The sequence below is a fragment of the Anomaloglossus baeobatrachus genome, chromosome 3, assembly GCF_048569485.1.
Source record: "Anomaloglossus baeobatrachus isolate aAnoBae1 chromosome 3, aAnoBae1.hap1, whole genome shotgun sequence".
Classification (NCBI taxonomy): domain Eukaryota; kingdom Metazoa; phylum Chordata; class Amphibia; order Anura; family Aromobatidae; genus Anomaloglossus; species Anomaloglossus baeobatrachus.
In genome coordinates, this window is record NC_134355.1 from 20,049,138 (window position 1) to 20,073,560 (window position 24,423).

At 45.1% G+C, this 24,423-nt stretch overlaps 1 protein-coding gene across 2 annotated transcripts in view; it reads right to left on the reverse strand.

The window, feature by feature from the left end:
• Positions 1-24,423, reverse strand: part of ALK (ALK receptor tyrosine kinase) — a 946,570-nt gene that overhangs the window by 400,357 nt on the left and 521,790 nt on the right. The gene's annotated exons all lie outside the window — the stretch shown is intronic.

Consider the following 24,423-nt stretch of genomic DNA (forward strand, 5'->3'; position numbering starts at 1 on the left):
TCAATCCTTCTCCTTCAAGTTCTCCAAACAGACTGCCCAATTCTTCAGGTCAGCAGAGAGTTTAGGTGGATCTCACGCCCCCTCCCCCGACTTAGGAGCAAAGGCTGGCAGGGGAGGAATTAAACCTGCAAATGGGACAATGTACACACAAGGAACACAGAATGGACAGTCAACCACGCCCAAACATTAACCCACACAAAATGGTATACAATCCACAATATTCCACCATCACAGTGCTCATTCTGCAGCCAGGAATATAGAGTGCAACACAGCAGCTGTGAAAGGAAAATGGTGCAACGTTTTTAATAAAATGCAATTGGAAAAACAATGTTTTTTTAGCCCAGGACACAAACATAAAGTAAGTGAGTGGTTGTCCAGAGAAAAAAAGTTATGACCTGTCACCAGGAGAGGATCTACTGTGACCTGAACAGCAAGACATGGCACGTTGATCCCTGTAAGAAAGGAGCGGCAGTAAACGTCCCCGACCGCCGCCGCTCCACTCAGTCCTTTTGGAGCTGCACTCGTCTTTTCCAGGATCACCCCCATAGAGGATGAATGGAGCGATGGTCGGGATTGGAACGTGCGCTGCTGCTCCATTCCTATGGGGATAAACGTGCCCCATCCTGCCGATAGGTGCAGGATATAGTGCTGGACCCCCATTAATTTATAAATCATCTCCTTTCATGTGGATGGAAGAGAACGTCCCCCAATCGGACGTCTTATATGTTCCCATGAACAACAATCCACATTTATTCTGGAGCAACAAATCAATATATATTGAAATCTAATGATGTCATCACATTCCGGAACATCAACATTTTGTGTCATTCCTATTACTGGTTCTGATGCACATTGTCTTATCTGATCTGTTATTCTCATGGTGCAGAACCATCCTATTGCGGTGGGTACAGACCTGATTTACAAAGGGTTAAATTACCTGCTTACATGTATTATTCTTTATGTATTGCTTAGTTTACCCACAAAAGAAAGCAGACACCCCCTAAAAGAATCGCACTGACTAGACCCCAAACAATTAGAGTACGCAAGTGAATGGGCTCTCACATACAGATCTGTGTCGCTGTCAGGTCCCCTTGCGTTCTACAGCGGTCGGCTGCACCTTTCTTCTGCAACTGGGAAGGTAGAAGCTGTGCAACACGGACACGGTGCAGAGAACTGTTCCAGGGCTGCACTGCTTCAAACCAGCAATTTCTGTCACTACCATTGCACCCCGACGCCCATCTGACAGAACGATACTGATACTCGATCTGTGTGTGAGAGCTGCAGTGCAATGAATTGGAACTGCGATGGATCTGAAAGTGACACAGATCCCTATGTGAGAGCTCATCCACCATCAGCACTGGCCAACTGTGACTGTTTGGGGTCCGGTGTGTGTGCAATTGTCTTTTTGGAGGTGTTTGCTTTTATTAGGGGGATCTATACTTTTTTTTGGGGAAGTCTGGAAATCACATATATGTCTACACTCAAAAGGGAAACAGCTGACCCTGAGTCTTCTGAGTGGTTGTGGTCACAGCGGAGGGAGATCCCTCATTTATCAACTTATAACCTAACTATAGCCAATAGATAGATGATAAATTGAGATTAGGAGACAACCCCTTTAACTGCCAGGATCAACTTTTTCTGGTGACGTCGTCTTCACAGAAAAAGTCAAGGTGTCCGATTTATCTCTGAGCTTTGACTTAAAAATATCTAAAGGTAAGTGTTAATAATAATAATAATAATAATAATAATAATAATAATAATAGTAATAATAATATTGATCCAGAGCAGTATTCATAATTCTGCTGATTGTTATAATATTGGTCCAGAGCAGCATTCATAATTAAAATTATTTTTATAATATTGGTCCAGAGCAGCATTCATAATTCTGCTGATTGTTATAATATTGACTCAGAGCAGCATTCAAATTCTGCTGATTGGTATAATATTAGTCCAGAGCAGCATTCATAATTCTGCTGATTTTTATAATATTGGCTCAGAGCAGCATTCATAATTCTGCTGATTGGAATAATATTAGTCCGGAGCCGCATTCATAATTCTGCTGATTGTTATAATATTGGCTCAGAGCAGCATTCATAATTCTGCTGATTGGAATAATATTAGTCCGGAGCAGCATTCATAATTCTGCTGATTGTTATAATATTGGCTCAGAGCAGCATTCATAATTCTGCTGATTGGTATAATATTAGTCCAGAGCAGCATTCATAATTCTGCTGATTGTTATAATATTGGCTCAGAGCAGCATTCATAATTCTGCTGATTGGTATAATATTAGTCCAGAGCAGCATTCATAATTCTGCTGATTTTTATAATATTGGCTCAGAGCAGCATTCATAATTCTGCTGATTGGAATAATATTAGTCCGCAGCAGCATTCATAATTCTGCTGATTGTTATAATATTGGCTCAGAGCAGCATTCATAATTCTGCTGATTGGAATAATATTAGTCCGGAGCAGCATTCATAATTCTGCTGATTGTTATAATATTGGCTCAGAACAGCATTCATAATTCTGCTGATTTTTATAATATTGATCCAGAGCAGCATTCATAATTCTGATGACTGTTATAATATTGGTCCAGAGCAGCATTCATAATTCTGCTGATTGTTACTGAAAACTGCCAACAACCTCGCTGGCACATGCAAACTCTTAGGCAGTGTGCACATGCTGCGTTTTTTTTCCACGTTTTTTTCTTGCAGATTTTAATCAATGAGCAAGGGAAAAAGCATCCCCAACAAAGTCTATGAGAATCCTGAAGTTCTGTACACACATTGCAGATTTTTGTGCAGAAAAAATTTGCACAGGGCAATTGACTTGTCAATTGTTTCTGCACTTCTATTCAGCATTTTTCCAATCACATTGCATAAAAAAGCACCAAAAAACGTATTAAACCCTGTGTGCACGCTGCAGATTTGCAGCGGATTTGCTGCAGAAAATGTGTGAACATTTCTGCAGTCATTCCCCAGCAAATCCTATGGGTGTAAAAAAAAATGCTGTGCGCACACTGCGTTTTTTTTATACCCGCGGAATTTCCGCTGCGGAATTAAATAGTATGTCACTTCTTTTCTGCACTTTCTAGTGCGCACATAGCCTAACGTGAGTTTTTTTCTGCCAAGAGATGCAGTTTTTGGTGCAGAAAATCTGCAGCTTGGGAGCATATTGTTAGCTGGACTTATTATAGCACGATTGCTGCCAGGGAGAAATGTTGAAGGCTACGGTACTTAGACATAAAACTTTATATGGACATTGCAGAGACATCAAACAATAGGAAATACTAAGAGAATTCCACATTCTGCAGAATTGTGAATGCAGCTGTGGAGATGAATGTCCTAAAATAGTGGCTATCTATGTATAAATGGTAATATAGGGTATAACAATGAGGCTACATTGTAAATGATGATTCCTGGCAGGTGCCATTTATCTCCATAGCCGGTGGAAATGACCCCTGTGCGCCTGCGATCCGTCTGCGGGGACTGTAATGCGAGCGGTATATTCTACGGCTTCTGTGTCGAATGTAAAGAGATTGGGCTCACAAATCTTCACTGTATTTAGAGGCTGCTCAGCCAGGTGGATAATATAACCATCTCACTGCAAATTATCAGCTAAGTGAGCAGCTAATCCAAGCTGAAAATCCCGGATTCTAGAAGTGCGAGCATGTGGACCGCGCTCTGCTCGAAATATGTGCACATTTATCAGACCGGCTGCGGAGGACGGATACGGGTAATTTCACTTGTGCGGAGATACAGCGTCACATCACACTTGTATATTTAATGCCACTATTTCGGGGGTGCACATAATGGATTAAAAGCTTTTCTGCATTTTCTCTTTTGGAATTTTGGGAGTTGGTACAAAGTGATGAAATCTCTGTCTAACCGCTTACATGCCTCAATCACTATCAACAGCTGCATCTAAAGGGTTGAGCGCCAGAGACGGGAGTAATCTCCACTACAATATACAGCTGATGCCCACTGCCCATTACACAGCTTCAGCCCAACACAATGTAGCACAGGGCACCGTAAACATAACACGGACCCTCACTGGGCAAATTATTTGGTCCGGGCATATACTGTAGATGTCATAGAGCAGCATGCAAAAATATAGGTCCCCCTGGTCAAAATGACTGTTATTGTGAATAGATAAGCAAGTTGAAGATGAAATTATCTCTAAAAGGCAGAAAGTTAAAGATGACACATTTCCTTTGTATTTTAGGTAGAATATATATATTTATATTTTCATGTTTTACATTTTTAAATTAATAACAAAAAAGGAAGCTGGGCCAATGCAAAAGTCCGCCCACCCTGCATGGTTAGTACCTACGGTAGTAACACACTGTTTGGCAAGTATCACAATTTGTAAACACTTTTTGTAGCAGCCAGGAGTCTTATAACTTTTGTTTGATGAATTTTCCTTCATTCTTCCGTAGAGACATCTTCCAGTTCTGTGAGATTCCTGGCTTGTCTTGCATGCACTGCTCCTCCTTGGAGACATCTTCCAGTTCTATGAGATTCCTGGCTCGTCTTCCAGTTCTATGAGATACCTGGCTTGTCTTGCATGCACTGCTCCTCCTTGGAGACATCTTCCAGTTCTATGAGATACCTGGCATTATCTTGCATGCACTGCTCTTCCTTGGAGGCATCTTCCAGTTCTGTGAGATTCCTGGCTTGTCTTATATGCACTGCTCCTCCTTGGAGACATCTTCCAGTTCTATGAGATTCCTGGCATTATCTTGCATGCACTGCTCTTCCTTGGAGGCATCTTCCAGTTCTGTGAGATTCCTGGCTTGTCTTATATGCACTGCTCCTCCTTGGAGACATCTTCCAGTTCTATGAGATTCCTGGCATTATCTTGCATGCACTGCTCTTCCTTGGAGGAATCTTCCAGTTCTGTGAGATTCTTGGCTTGTCTTGTATGCACTGCTCCTCCTTGGAGAAATCTTCCAGTTCTGTGAGATTCCTGGCTCGTCTTCCAGTTCTGTGAGATTTCTGGCTTATCTTGCATGCACTGCTCTTCCTTAGAGACATCTTCCAGACCTGTGAGATTCCTGGCTTGTCTTGTATGCACTGCTCCTCCTTGGAGACATCTTCCAGTTCTGTGAGATTCCTGGCTCGTCTTGCATGCACTGTTTTTCCTTGGAAATGTCTTTCAGTTCTGTGAGATTCCTGGCTCGTCTTGCATGCTTTGCTCTTCCTTGGGAAAGTCTTCCAGCTTTGTGAGATTCCTGGCTCGTCTTGTATGCACTGCTCTTCCTTGGAGACATCTTCCAGTTCTGTGAGATTCCTGGCTAGTCTTGCATGTACTGCTCTTCCTTGGAGACGTCTTCCAGTTCTGTGAGATTCCTGGCATCATCTTACATGCACTGCTTTTCCTTGGAGACATCTTCCAGTTTTGGGAGATTCCTGGCTTGTCTTGCATGCACTGCTCTTCCTTGGAAATGTCTTTCAGTTCTGGGAGATTCCTGGCTTGTCTTGTATGTGTGCTGCCCCCACGTCAGCAGCCAGGCTGCTCGGATCTGGATCCGCAGTGGCTCGAGGGGTCTCCGGACCCGGGGGTCGTGCGGACACTCAAATGAAAAGGAAATATGTACAGGGGATTGTTGTAGATAGTTCGTGACACCACCCATGGTGTGTGGTAAGATGGAGTACCACCGCTGCTGTTGGGGAGGACCCGGGGGCGATGGAGTGGCAGCTGGATGTTAACCCCTCCGTGGGTAGGGATGGATGCCCCGGGGCTCAGTGTCCAGAACACGGGAGTGATGGCTGTTGGTGGTGCTGCACCGGGGAACGGGGAAGTCCACTCCCGGTTTGGTTTTGGTTGGGAGATGTGCCCGCGAAAACTGACCCTTGGGATCTCAGTGGGTTCTTGCGGATACCCTATCCCCCGCGGTGGGCTGCCGTTTTGTTCTATCTGGGCTAACACACTGGAACAATGTCTGGAACCTTGGTCACGGCCTGGTTAATTAGAGAAGGGGCTTGCAACTGTCTTCTAACTAGGGTCCAGGTACCCCGCCTGTGCACAATTTCCGAACCGGATCTCCGCTGTCGGTACCGGCGGGCTCCAACCCTGTCCCGGTCCACTCCAGATCTCCCGCAACTAGACTCCCGTCGCCCTTGGACATGGTCCACTGCTTGCCACCTAGCCAGTAGACCGGGGCCACTACCCTGGCTACCTTTTCCTAGGCTCAGACTTGACTCCACTTCAACTCTCACTTGAACTCTCACTTCAACTCCAACTTCACTGAACTGAACTTCCACTTAACTGACTCGTTCCCTCCCCCGGATCCTCAAGACCCCTCGGTGGGCGTTCCAAATCCGCCTGGTCCCGCCCACTGGTGTGTCCTTCTTACCCTGAGGGGGGTGGCTAGGATTTTGTGGCAGATGGAACCTGATGTGGGATGGTGTTGTGTGGGGTGTGTGTTCTTCTGTGACCACCTGGCGGTGCCAGGGCGTCACATTTGCACTTCTCTTCCTTGGAGATGTCTTTCCGTTCTGTGAGATTCCTGGCTCATCTTGCTTACATTGCTTTTCCTTGGAGATGTCTTCCAGTTCTGTGAGATTCCTGGCTCATCTTGCTTACATTGCTCTTCCTTGGAGATGTCTTCCAGTTCTGTGAGATTCCTGGCTCGTTTTGCATGCTTCTCTCTCTCATTTCTCCCTTACGGGGAAACCTTAGCCGGCTACTACTGTCTCCCACTGTATTATTGAAAGGGAACCATTCATCTGATTATGTTGCCCAAACTGCACGTACAGTGCCTACAAGTAGTCTTCAACCCCCTGCAGATTTAGCAGGTTTGATAAGATGCAAATAAGTTAGAGCCTGCAAACGTCAAACAAGAGCAGGATTTATTAACAGATGCATAAATCTTACAAACCAACAAGTTATGTTGCTCAGTTAAATTTTAATAAATTTTCAACATAAAAGTGTGGGTCAATTATTATTCAACCCCTAGGTTTAATATTTTGTGGAATAACCCTTGTTTGCAATTACAGCTAATAATCGTCTTTTATAAGACCTGATCAGGCCGGCACAGGTCTCTGGAGTTATCTTGGCCCACTCCTCCATGCAGATCTTCTCCAAGTTATCTAGGTTCTTTGGGTGTCTCATGTGGACTTTAATCTTGAGCTCCTTCCACAAGTTTTCAATTGGGTTAAGGTCAGGAGACTGACTAGGCCACTGCAACACCTTGATTTTTTCCCTCTCGAACCAGGCCTTGGTTTTCTTGGCTGTGTGCTTTGGGTCGTTGTCTTGTTGGAAGATGAAATGACGACCCATCTTAAGATCCTTGATGGAGGAGCGGAGGTTCTTGGCCAAAATCTCCAGGTAGGCCGTGCTATCCATCTTCCCATGGATGCGGACCAGATGGCCAGGCCCCTTGGCTGAGAAACAGCCCCACAGCATGATGCTGCCACCACCATGCTTGACTGTAGGGATGGTATTCTTGGGGTCGTATGCAGTGCCATCCAGTCTCCAAACGTCACGTGTGTGGTTGGCACCAAAGATCTCGATCTTGGTCTCATCAGACCAGAGAACCTTGAACCAGTCTGTCTCAGAGTCCTCCAAGTGATCATGAGCAAACTGTAGACGAGCCTTGACATGACGCTTTGAAAGTAAAGGTACCTTACGGGCTCGTCTGGAACGGAGACCATTGCGGTGGAGTACGTTACTTATGGTATTGACTGAAACCAATGTCCCCACTGCCATGAGATCTTCCCGGAGCTCCTTCCTTGTTGTCCTTGGGTTAGCCTTGACTCTTCGGACAAGCCTAGCCTCGGCACGGGTGGAAACTTTCAAAGGCTGTCCAGGCTGTGGAAGGCTAACAGTAGTTCCATAAGCCTTCCACTTCCGGATGATGCTCCCAACAGTGGAGACAGGTAGGCCCAACTCCTTGGAAAGGGTTTTGTACCCCTTGCCAGCCTTGTGACCCTCCACGATCTTGTCTCTGATGGTCTTGAAATGCTCCTTTGTCTTTCCCATGTTGACCAAGTTCGAGTGCTGTTTACAAGTCTGGGGAGGGTCTTAATTAGTCAGAAAAGGCTGGAAAAATAGATAATTAATCCAAACATGTGAAGCTCATTGTTCTTTGTGCCTGAAATACTTCTTAATACTTTAGGGGAAATAAACAGAATTCTTGTGGTTTGAGGGGTTGAATAATAAATGACCCTCTGAATAAACTTTTCACAATTTAAAAAAAAAAAAAAGAAATAACATTCTTTTTTGCTGCATTTCACACTTCCAGGCTGATCTACAGTCCAAATGTCACAATGCCAAATTAATTCCGAATGTGTAAACTTGCTAAATCTGCAGGGGGTTGAATACTACTTGTAGGCACTGTAGTATGACCCAGAGCAAAGCTGTACAATTGTAGCCATGTATACTTTTCTGTGCTCTGGCATTTCAGGGAAAATATTCTTTAACCCCTTACCAACATATGACGTACGGATACGTCATATGCCTACTCCCTGCCTTTGACACGGCTTTGACACTGAGCCCATATTTTTGTCGGCAAATAATGGCTGTAGTATTCAGCCATCATCTGCCTCTTGCAGTCATACTGACCTGGAGAAAAAACAAACAAAATAATTGTGGAATTGCGCTTTTTTCACTATTTCTCCACACTGATGGTGCCATTCAAAAGCACAACTCATCCTGCAAAGAATAAGACGTCCCATGGCTATATCGACAGCAAAAATAAAAAAAATGATGGCTCTTGGAACAAGGGGAGGAGAAAATGAAAGGGTAAAAGTGTATTTTCTCCGAAACTCCAGAGAGTCCAGAGAAAAGTAAAACTGGGTGCAACCGTCATGCTACCCGCAACGTTGATCCTAAGGTCACTTTTCTAAACTAAAAATTAAACTGGTAACAATTGTTGTACTTCTAATATCAGAAAGATCTAAAAATACCAAATAGTTTTCCCATTTATATTCAAAAGTACCAAATTGTTGACTTGTCTTTAGTGGAAGAGTTCATTGGAGCCCGAGAAGAAGTTAAAATCTAATACATTTTTGGATCTTCATTTGAGGATTTAGTGCACGGAGCTAAACTATTTGGTATGTGAAGGAATTGATAAGACTTGTTACTATTATTTCAACACAAACTTTTACTTATTTACTTATTTGGAGTAAATCCAAGGCAAGATTTGTATTAAGCCTAAAACATAACTTCAAGTGAGTCTTATGTAAATGACATTGAATTAATGCTTCCAGATGCACCAGTTCAACTCCTCGTGAAGCCTGAATGTGTAGATTAGAGGGGAAACTAAATTCGGCAATAGGTTACAGCTAAAATTATGTATTTGAAGCATATCTCACATTAAGGCATTGGTCTTATTTAGGGAAAGTCAATTAAAAAAAGTTTAAAGTTTTCCAAAAAGTTAGAGTTGACATTCAAGCTAATATATAATATATAAATAAATACATACAGCAAAATATTTACAATATTCCCAAAATCAGCTGAAAAGAACAAATAAAAAGTTGATAAAATGGAAAACAATTGAAGCCAGAACAATAAAACATCACAAACATAATAAATATGAGTTATCCTAAACACTATGGTAATTATACTCTGACTGCTACAACTATTCTTTGCTATGTACGTCACAGTCTTAGGCTAAGTTGACATGTCCTATACTCCTCTATTAGAATGGCTCCTGCAGAGATACGTTGGCAAAATGTCGGATCCGTTTTTTTAATGTGGGAGTCTACGGAGAACAGATCCATTAACAGATTGCTAAATAACTTCCATTTTTAATGGATTCTGTAAGAATAAAATGGATGCAAGAATAACGGATGACTAAATAGCAATCTGTTAATGGATCCATTCTCCATAGACTTTAATGTTGAAACAAAAACGGATCCATCAGAAATCAGTTATTTAACAACGGACAAACAAGTTGTGTTTTCAGAACTTTTTTCCAAACGGATCTCTGCAGGATCAGGATCCGTTCTAATGGATGATTACTGGACAAGTGAACTCAGGCTTAAAAAGCTCATTTACTACCCTGAGTCAGTCACTGTTTTTGCCATAAATGCTTAAGGATAATGCCCCTAAAGATCCCCCTATACCTTTTCTGACAAGTTTTGCATAAGTCTGAACACCCCTAAACTAATGCTTGTTGAAGTACCCTATGAATTTCAGACAGCATTCAGTCTTTTTGGACAGGAGTCTTTCACATGGCACATCTAGGATTGGTGATCTTTGCCAGCTCCTCCTTGCAGTGTCTCCACATCTATCAGATCACATGGGCATCTCCTGTGTACAGCGCCCTCTACAGGCCACCATAGATTTTTAAATGGATTCAGGTCTGGGCCATTCCAAAACATTATCTTCTTCTAGTGAAGCCGCTCTTTTGTTGATTTGGATGTGGCTTTGGGTCGTTCTCATGCTGAAAGGTGAAATTCCTGTTTACCTTCAGCTTTTCACACAGGTCTGAAGATTTTGATTTAAAACTGACTGATATTGTGAACTGTTCATAATTCCCTCCACCTTCACTAAATCCTAAGTTGCAGCTGACAAAAAAACAGCCTCAAAGCATAATGCTGCCTCCACCATGCATCACTGTGGGTATGGTGATCTTTTGGTGATCATCTGGTGATGACTTTGCTCCACAAGCACCATTCGGAATTATATCCAAAACATTCCGCTTTGGTCTCATCAAAGATAACGCTTTCCCCACATCCTTTTGACATACGTGTTGTAGGTTTTGGCAAAATATGGCCGGGATTGGATGTTTTACCCTCTAATAAAAAACTTCCGTCTTCCCACCATACTTCACAGTCCAGACATATGAAGAATTCGAGAGATTGTTGTCACATGCAGGAAACAACCAGTACTGGCCAGAAATTCCTGCAGCTCCTTTAATGTTGCTGTCGGCCTCAATACCACCTCTTGAACCAATTTTCTTCTCTTTGTATCAATCTTTGAGGTAATGTCACTGTTGTGCCAATTTCATAGTTCTCCACATTCTGTCTTGAACAATGTTTTTGTACCTTTCTCCTGACTGATAACTTTCAACAATGAGATCCCTTTGCTGTGTTGTCAGCTGTTTACAGGCTATGGTTTTTACTGTAAAATGAGTAGAACAGTATGATGACCCAATATACTTTGCAGGTTACAGCTTAAAATGTTTTGAAGCCTAGAAAATGGATATCCCATATATGAATACCATGACGCACACATTTTTTGGAGGGTCGTCACGCAATTTTGGTGAGAATCAACCAGTTTCTAAAAAGTGTAAATTCTGCAATTAGGATGTGAGTCGGTGCGGCTCGTCTTTGTACCGAATGAACCAATTGTGTTGTCTATAAACATAATTTTGGACAGCTGGCATTGGCTGGGAACCAGGAAAACTGAATTTTCACATCAAATATAGTGCTAAAACTACAGTCAATTTCCTCCGCTCCGGCATCGTCTGCCCATTCATGTGGGGAGAATATCAATAGGAAGAAGACTTAGATTAGTGGCAGCGATACCTGTACAACTGGAGCCGGGAGATAATGGCGCAAAACCACATTATATTATTCAATTATATTCCTCCTTCTGAAGAGGCTGCACTGATGGAAAGATTGTTCCCGGCCCCAAATGTCAAAAGCGCATTGTGTACAGAGCCCAAGATTAACTGTGTCATTATCCTGTACCCCAGTGTCATTATCCTGTACCCCCAGTGTCAGTGTCATTATCCTGTACCCCCAGTGTCAGTGTCATTATCCTGTACCCCCAGTGTCAGTGTCATTATCCTGTACCCGAGTGCCAGTGTCATTATCCTGTACCCGAGTGTCAGTGTCATTATCCTGTACCCAGAGTGTCAGTGTGGCACCCCAGTGGTCATGGGAGCCACAGTGGCATTGGTCTCTTCACCTGGAGGACAGTGATATGCCTGGAAGCAGCGGGGAAGATCTCAATGTCCGGTACCATTGCACACAACACTTCCTGACTCAGACCAGAAGGGGGATCTCAAGTCCTGGTTGGTACGAGCCTCCCCTATGCATTCTGGGATGGAAAGGGGTTAGTCAGAAAAACAAAGTGAAACCTCAGAACCCTGGAGGAGAGGAAAGGGACCGTTCACTGTTAGAAAGCTGTCAGCAAGTTTTCGAGGACCGAACGCATTGTACAGGACACTGGGGTCTTAGATTACTGGGTATTAAAGGCTCAGTAGTAAAACCTGGAGGGCTGGAGTCTCCATGTTTCCTGGCCCACCAACAAAGCCCTAAGGCAAAGTAGCAAAATAGAGCCAGGGGCCACGGGGAACACGTGGGCCCCATATCCGACTTGCGCTACCCGTCAGAGAGGGATAAAGCACTAAGCAACCAAGAACCGGGGTCCCCAAGTAGCTTCAAGCCACGGGCATCCGACATCCAAAACGCATAAAGGAAGGCATCCAACGTACCTGGCAAAGAGACATTCCTCCCTGATACCAGGCTGACCGGTCCGCTGTAACCTCGGGACTACAACCTGTTACCAGTAAAGGTAAAAGGAAACTGCCAATCTGTGTCGTCTGGTTACTGTCGGCGTCCTCAGTCCTGCACCCCAACGCACCACTACTATCTTCATCATCCTCCCCGCGACCTACTCCACCTGTGGGAAGCGATACCATTTTTGCTGCTATTATCACCCGCCCCGAAGAATGGCGACGGCAGCGGCGGCTAATCCCTGGCCGCATACCACAGGTGGTGTCACAACAAACTCCCAACCTCATCATCCAACTTTTATTGTGGACACCTCGGGGCACAATGACGAGCAGGGCCACCCGTGATATCCCCGGAACCGACATCACCAGCCTGGCAATGAGTAGGGTTAACCCCCTGCCCTTTAGGTCCCACGTCTGCGTCCCTACTTATTGCTGAGGTTCGGCAGTGCATTGTTGCTGTGTCTCTGCATATTGCGGAGGTCCGGCGGTGCATTGTTGCTGTGTTCCTACTTATTGTTGAGGTCCGTCGGTGCATTGTTCCTGTGTTCCTACTTATTGCTGAGGTCCGGCGGTGCATTGTTGCTGTGTTCCTACTTATTGCTGAGGTCCGGCGGTGCATTGTTGCTGTGTTCCTACTTATTGCTGAGGTCCGGCGGTGCATTGTTGCTGTGTTCCTACTTATTGCTGAGGTCCGGCAGTGCATTGTTGCTGTGTTCCTACTTATTGCTGAGGTTCGGCAGTGCATTGTTGCTGTGTTCCTACTTATTGCTGAGGTCCGGCGGTGCATTGTTGCTGTGTTCCTACTTATTGCTGAGGTCCGGCGGTGCATTGTTGCTGTGTTCCTACTTATTGCTGATGTCCAGCGGTGCATTGTTGCTGTGTTCCTACTTATTGCTGATGTCCAGCGGTGCATTGTTGCTGTGTTCCTACTTATTGCTGAGGTCCGGTGGTGCATTGTTGCTGTGTTCCTAGTTATTGCTGATGTCCAGCGGTGCATTGTTGCTGTGTTCCTACTTATTGCTGATGTCCGGCGGGGCATTGTTGCTGTGTTCCTACTTATTGCTGAGGTCCGGCGGTGCATTGTTGCTGTGTCTATACTTATTGCTGAGGTCCGGCGGTGCATTGTTGCTGTGTCTATACTTATTGCTGAGGTCCAGAAGTGCATTGTTGCTGTGTTCCTACTTATTGTTGAGGTCCGGAAGTGCATTGTTGCTGTGTTCCTACTTATTGCTGAGGTCCGGCGGTGCATTGTTGCTGTGTCTATACTTATTGCTGAGGTCCGGTGGTGCATTGTTGCTGTGTCTATACTTATTGCTGAGGTCCGGCAGTGCATTGTTGCTGTGTCTATACTTATTGCTGAGGTCCGGCAGTGCATTGTTGCTGTGTCTATACTTATCGCTGAGGTCCGGCGGTGCATTGTTGCTGTGTTCCTAGTTATCGCTGAGGTCCGGCAGTGCATTGTTGCTGTGTTCCTAGTTATTGCTGAGGTCTGGCGGTGCATTGTTGCTGTGTCTATACTTATTGCTGAGGTCCGGCGGTGCATTGTTGCTGTGTTCCTGTATATTGCTGAGGTCCGGCAGTGCATTGTTGCTGTGTTCCTGTATATTGCTGAGGTCCGGTCGTGCATTGTTGCTGTGTTCCTAGTTATTGCTGAGGTTCGGCGGTGCATTGTTGCTGTGTCTATACTTATTGCTGAGGTCCGGCAGTGCATTGTTGCTGTGTTCCTACTTATTGCTGAGGTCCGGCGGTGCATTGTTGCTGTGTTCCTACTTATTGCTGAGGTCTGGCGGTGCATTGTTGCTGTGTTCCTAGTTATTGCTGAGGTCCGGCGGTGCATTGTTGCTGTGTTCCTACTTATTGCTGAGGTCCGGCGGTGCATTGTTGCTGTGTCTATACTTATTGCTGAGGTCCGGCAGTGCATTGTTGCTGTGTTCCTACTTATTGCTGAGGTCTGGCGGTGCATTGTTGCTGTGTTCCTGTATATTGCTGAGGTCCGGCAGTGCATTGTTGCTGTGTTCCTAGTTATTGCTGAGGTCCGGCAGTGCATTGTTGCTGTGTCTATACTTATTGCTGAGGTCCGGTGGTGCATTGTTGCTGTGTTCCTACTTATTGCTGAGGTCCGGCGGTGCATTGTTGCTGTGTCTATACTTATTGCTGAGGTCCGGCAGTGCATTGTTGCTGTGTTCCTAGTTATTGCTGAGGTCCGGCAGTGCATTGTTGCTGTGTTCCTACTTATTGCTCAGTCCGGAGGTGCATTGTGCGGACCCTCATCCTGAGTAATTAGATTATGGGGGCAGTGGGATCTGTGGACACTCTTTCCTCTTGGTCCTGTACCTTGCGTGGTCCATTCTCGTGTAATGTTCTCCGTGTCTATACAATGTTGTTACTTTTTGGTCCGAGTCGCCAGAAGACAGAGACGTCATAAACTCTTTCCCTCTCTTGCCACTAATGATTTTCCCTTCTGAACTTTGCGTTGTGTCTCCATAGAGGCGCGGATGATGGCTGTGCCGGAGCATTATCTAGTAGAGGATAAATGGCATAGGGGCCAGGAGGAGGCGGGGGCGCGGTGTCACTGGTGGAAGGAAGGAGAGATGCGTCTTATATAAAATAATCATGTGTTTGTTTAATCTGTTTTGGCTGCCGGGAATGTAGAAAGCTTTGTGATCATCCGCAGTGATGGAGCCCATTATCTCTGACACTAAGTGACTCTTGACAATGCTCACAACAAGGATGTGTGAATATCAGGACATTTTTCTTAAAGGGTTGCTCCACTCAAAATCATTTTATTTCTCAGAAATCGTTAGGTTGGGTCCTGTAAATTGCCACCATAATTCCCTCTCTGCACAATAGAACGTGTCCCTGAGCAGTCCGTCATGTCGGAGGAGTCCTGAGCTCCCATTCTAGTTTCAAATTTACTGAAACCCATGGAGATACCAAATGTTTCCTTGGAGCACAATTTTTTTTTTAAGTAGGCCCATAATTTATTTTTGTTCTCCCTATGCATTGCAACAGAAGTCAACCTGCTGCCATTGGGGCAATGGATGACTAAGCACTAGTGATGAGCGAGTGTGCTCGGCACTGCTTGGCACTCCATTGAGTATCACGGTGCTTGGTACTGCTCAGTACTCAATTGAGTATAAGGGTGCTTGGTACTGATCAGTACTCGATTGCGTATAAGGGTGCTCGGCACTGCCCTGTACTCGATTGAGTATCATGGTGTTCGGCACTGCTCGGTACTCGATTGAGTATCGGTGCTTGGCACTGATTGGTACTTGATTGAGTATCAGGGTGCTCGGCACTGCTCGGTACCCAATTATCAGGATACTCGGCACTGCTCGGTACTCGATTGAGTATCAGGGTGCTCGGCACTGCTCGGTACTCGATTGAGTATCGGTGCTTGGCACTGATTGGTACTTGATTGAGTATCAGGGTGTTTGGGACTGCTTTACCTGAGCTGGTTATCAAAAATAGGCGAGGTACCACATCATTAGTTTCAAATTTATTCCCCTTCCACATTTTTTTGCAGGGCAATCGCCCCCATTTTGCTCCCTTTTGTAGCCGCCTACGCCCCCCTTAACACTAGAACTACTGGACTCGTGACACCTATATAGAAATACATGGTGCAAAGTAGTCAAAATGACTACCTCAGTAGTTCTAGTGTTAATACCACCATTTCACAGCCATTTTAAAAGGACAGACATTCGGGTCTCCATTGACTTATATTCTGAGGTTGTGCTCAGTGGCCTGAGCCAGTGTTGGGGACCTCACTTGATTTTTGATTCGTGGCCTCTACAGTGGTGACTTTTTCTTGATCAGAAGTTTATTATTAGTTTTCTATCACTAGAAGACGTGGGTCCTGTCTGCAGATCCCTCCTCCCATCCCCTAATGTAAAGCTTTAACGTAATCGCAGTTATACACTTCTTCACGTCATTAGGCAATAACGACATTCAGCTGAAGAACCATCGACTGTAGGTCAACACCGAAGAAGTGTCTTACCGCAGCGGAGCAAATCTAATGGTGAGATCACAGAGATTAGATCCGCTGCTTAGATCCACTGCTTAGACCCAGTGCTTAGATCCAATGCTTAGATCCACTGCCTAGATCCAGTGCTTAAATCCACTGCTTAGATCCACTGCTTAGACCCAGTGCTTAGATCCAGTGCTTAGATCCACTGCTTAAATCCAGTGCTTAGATCCAGTGCTTAGATCCAGTGCTTAGATCCACTGCTTAGATCCACTGCTTAGATCCAGTACTTAGATTCACTGCTTAGACCCACTGCTTAGACCCAGTGCTTAGTCCCAGTGCTTAGATCCACTGCTTAGATCAAGTGCTTAGATCCAGTGCTTAGATCCAATGCCTAGATCCACTGCTTAGATTCACTGCTTAGATTCACTGCTTAGATCCACTGCTTAGATCCAGTGTTTAGATCCAGTGCTTAAACCAAGTGCTTAGATCCACTGCTTAGATCCACTGCTTAGACCCAGTGCTTAGATCCAGTGCTTAGATCCACTGCTTAAATCCAGTGCTTAGATCCACTGCTTAGATCCAGTGCTTATATCCACTGCTTAGATCCACTGCTTAGATCCAGTGCTTAGATTCACTGCTTAGACCCAGTGCTTAGACCCAGTGCTTAGATCCACTGCTTAGATCAAGTGCTTAGATCCAGTGCTTAGATCCAGTGCCTAGATCCACTGCTTAGATTCACTGCTTAGATCCACTGCTTAGATCCACTGCTTAGATCAAGTGCTTAGATCCAGTGCTTAAATCCAGTGCTTAGATCCACTGCTTAGATCCAGTGCTTAGATCCACTGCTTAGATCCACTGCTTAGATCCTGCTCAAAAGTAACTGGGAACAGGACCTGGTCACTGGAAGAGGAGTGGAGATTTTGTGTCTAAATACATAGGGACCTTTCTGTAGATGTGTGGAAATATTCAGGCCATTACTTAGGTGATATTCTGCAGAACATTCTATTGCCCCCCTCCTCCCCCCAATAATGCACTATATAGAGTCCAAAAATTCAGAACAATCTGTCCTGTGTGTGTCTCCATGAGGAATAACAATATTTCTGGCCATTAAATGACTTGTTTCTTGCATTTTCACCGGTTTTCTTCTCTGCTATCTCTGTGTGATGCTAGTCGCTACTTACGGATAGTATAGACAGAAGGGTAGCCAGACAAGCCGGGTCAGGTAACAAGAGGACACAGGTAGTAAGCATAAATGCAGTCAAGTTACAAGCCGAGGGTCAGAATTCCAGGAGAACATGTATTAGATTCAGGGAGCAGACAGAGACGTGGTCAGGTAACAGTCCGAGGTCAGAAGCCAGGAGGTCACGACAAGAACAGGGAGAGGGCAAAAAGGAGTCCAATAATAGCCCAGGGTCAAAAAACTAAGATCAGAAGACAAGCATAAACACAGGCCATGAGCACAACCGCAGAACCAGAGAGTACGACTGGCGAGGTTCTTGGAGAGCATGGGCAATAATGAAACAGAAATTACCAGGAAGATAGAACACCTGAGCAATCAGCACCTCCCAGAGCCTGCATGGAATCCTGTGCTGTCAATCAACCTGCCAGCTAGTGCTCAAAGAAACACAGCAGAGTATCTCCAAATGTAAGATGCTCTGCACAAAGGAACCATGTCACTGCCAGCTCTGTAATTCAGGAAGGCGGGGCAGAGCATCACCTGAGTGCAAGATGCTCTGCACATAGAAATAAGGTCACAGTCAGCTCCATAATTCAGGAAGGCGCAGCAGAGCATTACCTGTATGCAAAATGCTCTGCACAGAGGAATCGTGATACTCTGGCTAAATTTTCGGTGGTCTCTGAGCTAGCTCCTATGATGTCTCCCATACACCGCACACACAGATATGAGGGATTCCTGCTATCCTGTCTCTACGCAGCTCATGTTCAAAGGAAGCAGCTGCATGTAGGATGTGATAAAGTAGTACTGAGCAGTGTAGATGTGAATCCAGCTCTGGGGTCAAATAACACTTACTAGAAAGCAGCTCTATGCTGAACATTACATGGCACAACAAAGCAAAGCAACAATGTTGTAAATCCTCCACTGAGATAAGATGATTACTTGAAAACAGCAGCAACATGGAGCACACTGTACACCAGTACAGAGCAATGTAGCTGTGATTCCAGCATTAAGGTGAGATAAAACACTTACAAGAAAGCAGAGCCACAGAAGACATTGCACAGCAATGGTGTCTGGCTCAAAGCTCGCTGAGTGTCAGGACTACTTCTGATGCTGTTTGTGGAGACACGGGGCTCAGTGGGTGCTCTCGTCCACTAAAACCCGCCGCCTTTAGAAAGACAGCGTGGCTCAGGGCTCATCCCAACTGAACGCCGGCCTCCTTAACCGTGGGCGTAACACTACTCAGACAACACAGGGTGAGGGAACCACAATAATTAGACTTTATTGGATCCCCAAACAATTAACGGCACATAACACATAACCAGCAAAACACAAATGTAACAGGCAACAGAGTCTCACCCTTCCGCTGGCTCACCAGGGATTTAGAATGTCCATGCCTCACAGGTTCCAAGCTGTCTGAGGTCTGCAAAGTCTGTAACAGGTGACTGAACTGTCCCAACCTGAGTGTCCTCCTTAGGTAGTCCTGGTTTGATGATAAAATCCTGGCAGCCGGAGTCGAAATCCCTAGGCTGTGGATATGGTCTCCAACCGGGTCCGGAGTCCCTAGATTGAAGCCATAAGATATCCTGATCCTCTAGTCAGCTCCAAAGAGCTTAGACTGGATCCATCAGCATCCATCAACAACCACTGGTGGCTTAAAGAAGTCCTTTTTATAGCCACAACCTTCCACTTGGATACACTGCGTCCTCATCGATTGGTTGGACAAGATTGCTTCTCCCATTGGAGGAATTTCAAGCTGCATGGATAATGTTCATTTAAATGATGTGCATAGAAAGACTGAGGGTGTACATGTAAACTGGGAGTCACTGACTAGACAATGGCTACTAAGGTAATTACATTATCAATACACAACTACAATACAATGGTTACTGGAAATGTCTGGAGAAACAATACGTTTGGCTTTCAGTGGCCAACACAATTACATTGAGTCAACAAGAGTCTTGTAAAAACAATGAGGGACTTCTCCCCCGTCTATAGACAATCTATCATGCTGTCTGGCTGGATTTTAAGAAACTTTAACCCATGAGAGTCCATGTCGTCACATTCCTCCCCCTTCTTAATATTAGCCAGACATGATAGGCTTCCGATCATCCTTCTCCTCTTGACGGCATTGTCCTTTTTAATGGTGAGGTCAGCAACAGAGGCTCGCATCTATACACCTCCCCCTGATTACCTCCCCCAAGTTGAGCAGCCATATGGTGGACAAGCACTAAGGTTGAGTCCATGAGTTGGGCCTGCACAAATCTGCCACTATCAATCCTCCCCCAGTCAATAGCCACAGTGTGGTTAGGCTTACTCACGGTTCTTGGCTCAGAAGTGGATGATGGAGACCGGGAATGCAAACCATCCCTGGAAAAGATGTTAGAAAGATCCACATCAGGGTCCTGCTTGGCTTGGAGGTGGGTGATGGCTTCTTCAAACTGACTGGCTAGTCCTTGACCTAGGTCATTCTCCAAAATGACTGGTGTGAGCAGGTAATTCACAAGCCCCACTTTCACTTCCCTTTGAGTGGTATCCGAAACAACAGGCTTGGTGGGGCCATCTATGAACCCCACTTCAACTTCCTCCTGGCTAGTCCCCGAAACAACAGGTGTGTGGACGGTGTCCATAAGCTCCACATCAGCCTTGCTCTGGTCAGTCTCCACAATGTCAGGAATGGGGAGGCTGTTCACAATCCCCACATCGATCACTTCCTGGATGGTCCCCAAAATACCAGGTGTGGGGAGGCTATCCACAAGCTCCACCTCGACCTCTCCCTGGTCGGTTTTTAGGTCCAACTGCACACATGCCAGAGGGACGTCTGAGCGCTGGCCCTCAGCCAGGGAGATGGATAATTGGGAATCTGGTACAGGGTCTTCTGGAGAAACAATAACTGGGCTTACCAGAGTGATGGAAGATCCAATGTCTCGAAGTCCCTGAGCCTGTATATCACCGACCTTGACCGTCTGGATGTGGGGATGGAGGTTGGCTGGTGTACGGTGTCCGGCCTGCCGTAGGGTGTGGACTGGATAAACCACTAACTCAACTATTGGTGTTTCTTGGGAGTAGCATTCCTCAGGTCTCGTTGGTTCATCTCGGCATATGTTGACTGGTTGGAGTGGCAGACGGGCTCCAAGCATGCGGCCTCGGTTTTGGAGACAATCTTTATCTAGATGTCCATTGCGCCCACATGTATAACAGCGCCATAGATTGGGCAAGTCACAGGCCCTGTTTGTAGTCCTTCGTTTTGGCGCAGCTTCTGCTGGGTAGCGGGACCATCCTTCTCGACCGGCTGGTGTTAGCAGTACTGCAGCTGGAATCCCATAAACATATTCCAGAACATAAGCCCTCTCTTCTCTTGAGGATCTAGGCCCCAATGCATCCAACAACGCTGTGGCTTGGGCCATTTTGGACAAAGTTGATTCCCAATTGTCACTAGATCCATGATGTGGCACATAGTCTACATCCTCTGGGTCAATATCGGCGGGATCCTCATCGTCCTCTGCATCATTCTGGGCATCCCAACGGACTAATTTCCGGATCAAGTCCGACCGAGTCTCAGCGCTCCAGCAGACAATCTCTCGCCTCCGGCACAGATCCTGCAGCATCCATTTACTGCAGCGGTCGTAACTCCTCTCTTGTCCTTGTCCCATGGCTGAGCTGGTGGGGTTGGACATGGTAGCGTCCGAAACCTGAATGCCTCCCCTATGGCCTGCTGGGTATGCTTATGTGCCTCCCTGGTTGTTGAGCCCTGGACGGTGTCCGAAAACACCAGTCCACTGCAGCTCCCCTGGGTAAACCAGGCTGAGTAGTATCCCACTGCTGCCACCAATTGTGGAGACACGGGGCTCAGTGGGTGCTCTCGTCCACTAAAACCCGCCGCCTTTAGAAAGACAGCATGGCTCAGGGCTCATCCCAACTGAACGCCGGCCTCCTTAACCGTGGGCGTAACACTACTCAGACAACACAGGGTGAGGGAACCACAATAATTAGACTTTATTGGATCCCCAAACAATTAACGGCACATAACACATAACCAGCAAAACACACGAATGTAACAGGCAACAGAGTCTCACCCTTCCGCTGGCTCACCAGGGATTTAGAATGTCCATGCCTCACAGGTTCCAAGCTGTCTGAGGTCTGCAAAGTCTGTAACAGGTGACTGAACTGTCCCAACCTGAGTGTCCTCCTTAGGTAGTCCTGGTTTGATGATAAAAATCCTGGCAGCCGGAGTCGAAATCCCTAGGCTGTGGATATGGTCTCCAACCAGGTCCGGAGTCCCTAGATTGAAGCCATAAGATATCCTGATCCTCTAGTCAGCTCGAAAGAGCTTAGACTGGATCCATCAGCATCCATCAACAACCACTGGTGGCTTAAAGAAGTCCTTTTTATAGCCACAACCTTCCACTTGGATACACTGCGTCCTCATCGATTGGTTGGACAAGATTGCTTCTCCCATTGGAGGAATTTCAAGCTGCATGGATAATGTTCATTTAAATGATGTGCATAGAAAGACTGAGGGTGTACATGTAAACTGGGAGTCACTGACTAGACAATGGCTACTAAGGTAATTACATTATCAATACACAACTACAATACAATGGTTACTGGAAATGTCTGGAGAAACAATACGTTTGGCTTTCAGTGGCCAACACAATTACATTGAGTCAACAAGAGTCTTGTAAAAACAATGAGGGACTTCTCCTCCGTCTATAGACAATCTATCATGCTGTCTGGCTGGATTTTAAGAAACTTTAACCCATGAGAGTCCATGTCGTCACACTGTTCATACAGCAGAGTCGGATAATCCACACGATGCTGCTTTTGAGTGACACAGACAGGCTCGGGCATCGACCAGCTGTGCTTTTGTTAGTAATTGAGCTTACAGGAGTTAATTTCTGCTAGCCTGTGGATTACTGATTAAGTCACATGTTGCAGGAGACCTATCACAGCCACATCTGCCCTTTTTAAGTTGGTGGAGCCTGGTCTCCCATGCCGATTATAGCTTTTGTGGTCCCAATCTTTGTGCTTTGTTATCCAGTTGCTGGTAAACTTCTGTTTGGTGTTGTGTTAATACTCTTGTTGTCTGATTATATCCTTTCTTCCTTTAGTATCCTCCTGATCCTGTATTGTCTATAGCTCTGTGAGTTTCAGTTTTGTTTGTTCTCCTGTCTGTTTATTTGTGGGGGATTAATCACTCCTGTCCCAGCCTTCGTCTGGGTGGTGGGAGGGCGACCATTAGATCAGGGTTGTTCAGGAGCTAGGGCAAGGAAGGCAGCCCGAACCTCATCACCTTCAGACGTACCTCTGGGATAAGGGTCAGCCAGGGTTCCCCTAGCTGAAGGGCCAGTTTAGGCTCCCCTGTCAATAGTGATCCTGTCACAACTGTGACAATCGAGGAGTGTAGTTGTGAATCTAACATTGGGTTGACATAAGACACCTACTAAAAGACAGAAACAACAGTATGACTATATCTGTCTCCTTCACTCTGCTCACTCCCCTCCCCTCCCCTCTCTATAGACTTCAATATACAGGTGTAATATGATCCTTCAGTTTCTCTTGCCTAAAATAGGCCAGATTTTAGTTGCTTTTTCTAGTGAATGATGAGTCTAAAAGGCAGAGGGGAGAGAAGAAGTGGCTCATAAGTGGAGAAAGTATCACAGGATTGTACATAAATGTTTCATTGGAAGTGATTTGACCTCTGGGCTCTCCGCATATTGGAAATTATTTGACCTCTGGGTCTCTGTATATCAGTACAATGAAGGGACTTAGAGTGAATGAATAGTCTAGAAGGTAGCGCCGAGAGAAGTGGCTCATAAGTGGAGAAAGTATCACATTTCACTGATAAGATTGATTTATACAAAACTATTAAGTTAATTTGTTAAAGATTGTACATCAATGTCTCATTGGAAGTGATCCGACCTCTGGGATCTCCATATATCAGTACAATGAAGGGATTTAGAGTGAATGATGAGTCTAGAGGAGAGCGCTGAGAGAAGAAGTGGCTCATAAGTGGAGAAAATATCACATTTCTCTGATAAGATTGATTTATACAAAACTATTAAGTTAATTTCTTAAAGATTGTACATCAATGTCTCATTGGAACTGATCCGACCTCTGGGCTCTCCACATATCAGTACAATGAAGGGATTTAGAGTGAATGATGAGTCTAGAAGAGTGCGCCGAGGGAAGAAGTGGCTCATAAGTGGAGAAAGTATCACATTTCTCTGGTAAGATTAATTTATACAAAATTAGGCAAAACTATTAAGTTAATTTCTTAAGGATTGTACATCAATGTCTCATTGGAAGTGATCCGACCTCTGGGCTCTCCGCATATCAGTACAATGAAGGGACTTAGAGTGAATGATGAGTCTAGAAAGTAGCGCAAAGAAAAATGGCTCATAAGTGGAGAAAGTATCACATTTCACTGATAAGATTGATTTACACAAAACTATTAAGTTAATTTGTTAAAGATTGTACATCAATGTCTCATTGGAAGTGATCTGACCTCTGGGATCTCCATATATCAATACAATGAAGGGATTTAGAGTGAATGATGAGTCTAGAAAGTAGCGCCGAGAGAAGTGGCTCATAAGTGGAGAAAACATCTCATTTGTCTGATAAAATTGATTTTTACAAAACTATTACGTTAATGTCTTAAAGATTGTACATCAATGTCTCATTGGAAGTGATCCGCACATCTCTCTGCATATCAGCACAATGAAGGGATTTAGAGTGAATGATGAGTCTAAAAGAGAGCGACGAGAGAAGAAGTGGCTCATAAGTGGAGAAAACATCTCATTTGTCTGATAACATTGATTTATACAAAACTATTAAGTTAATTTCTTAAATATTGTACATCAA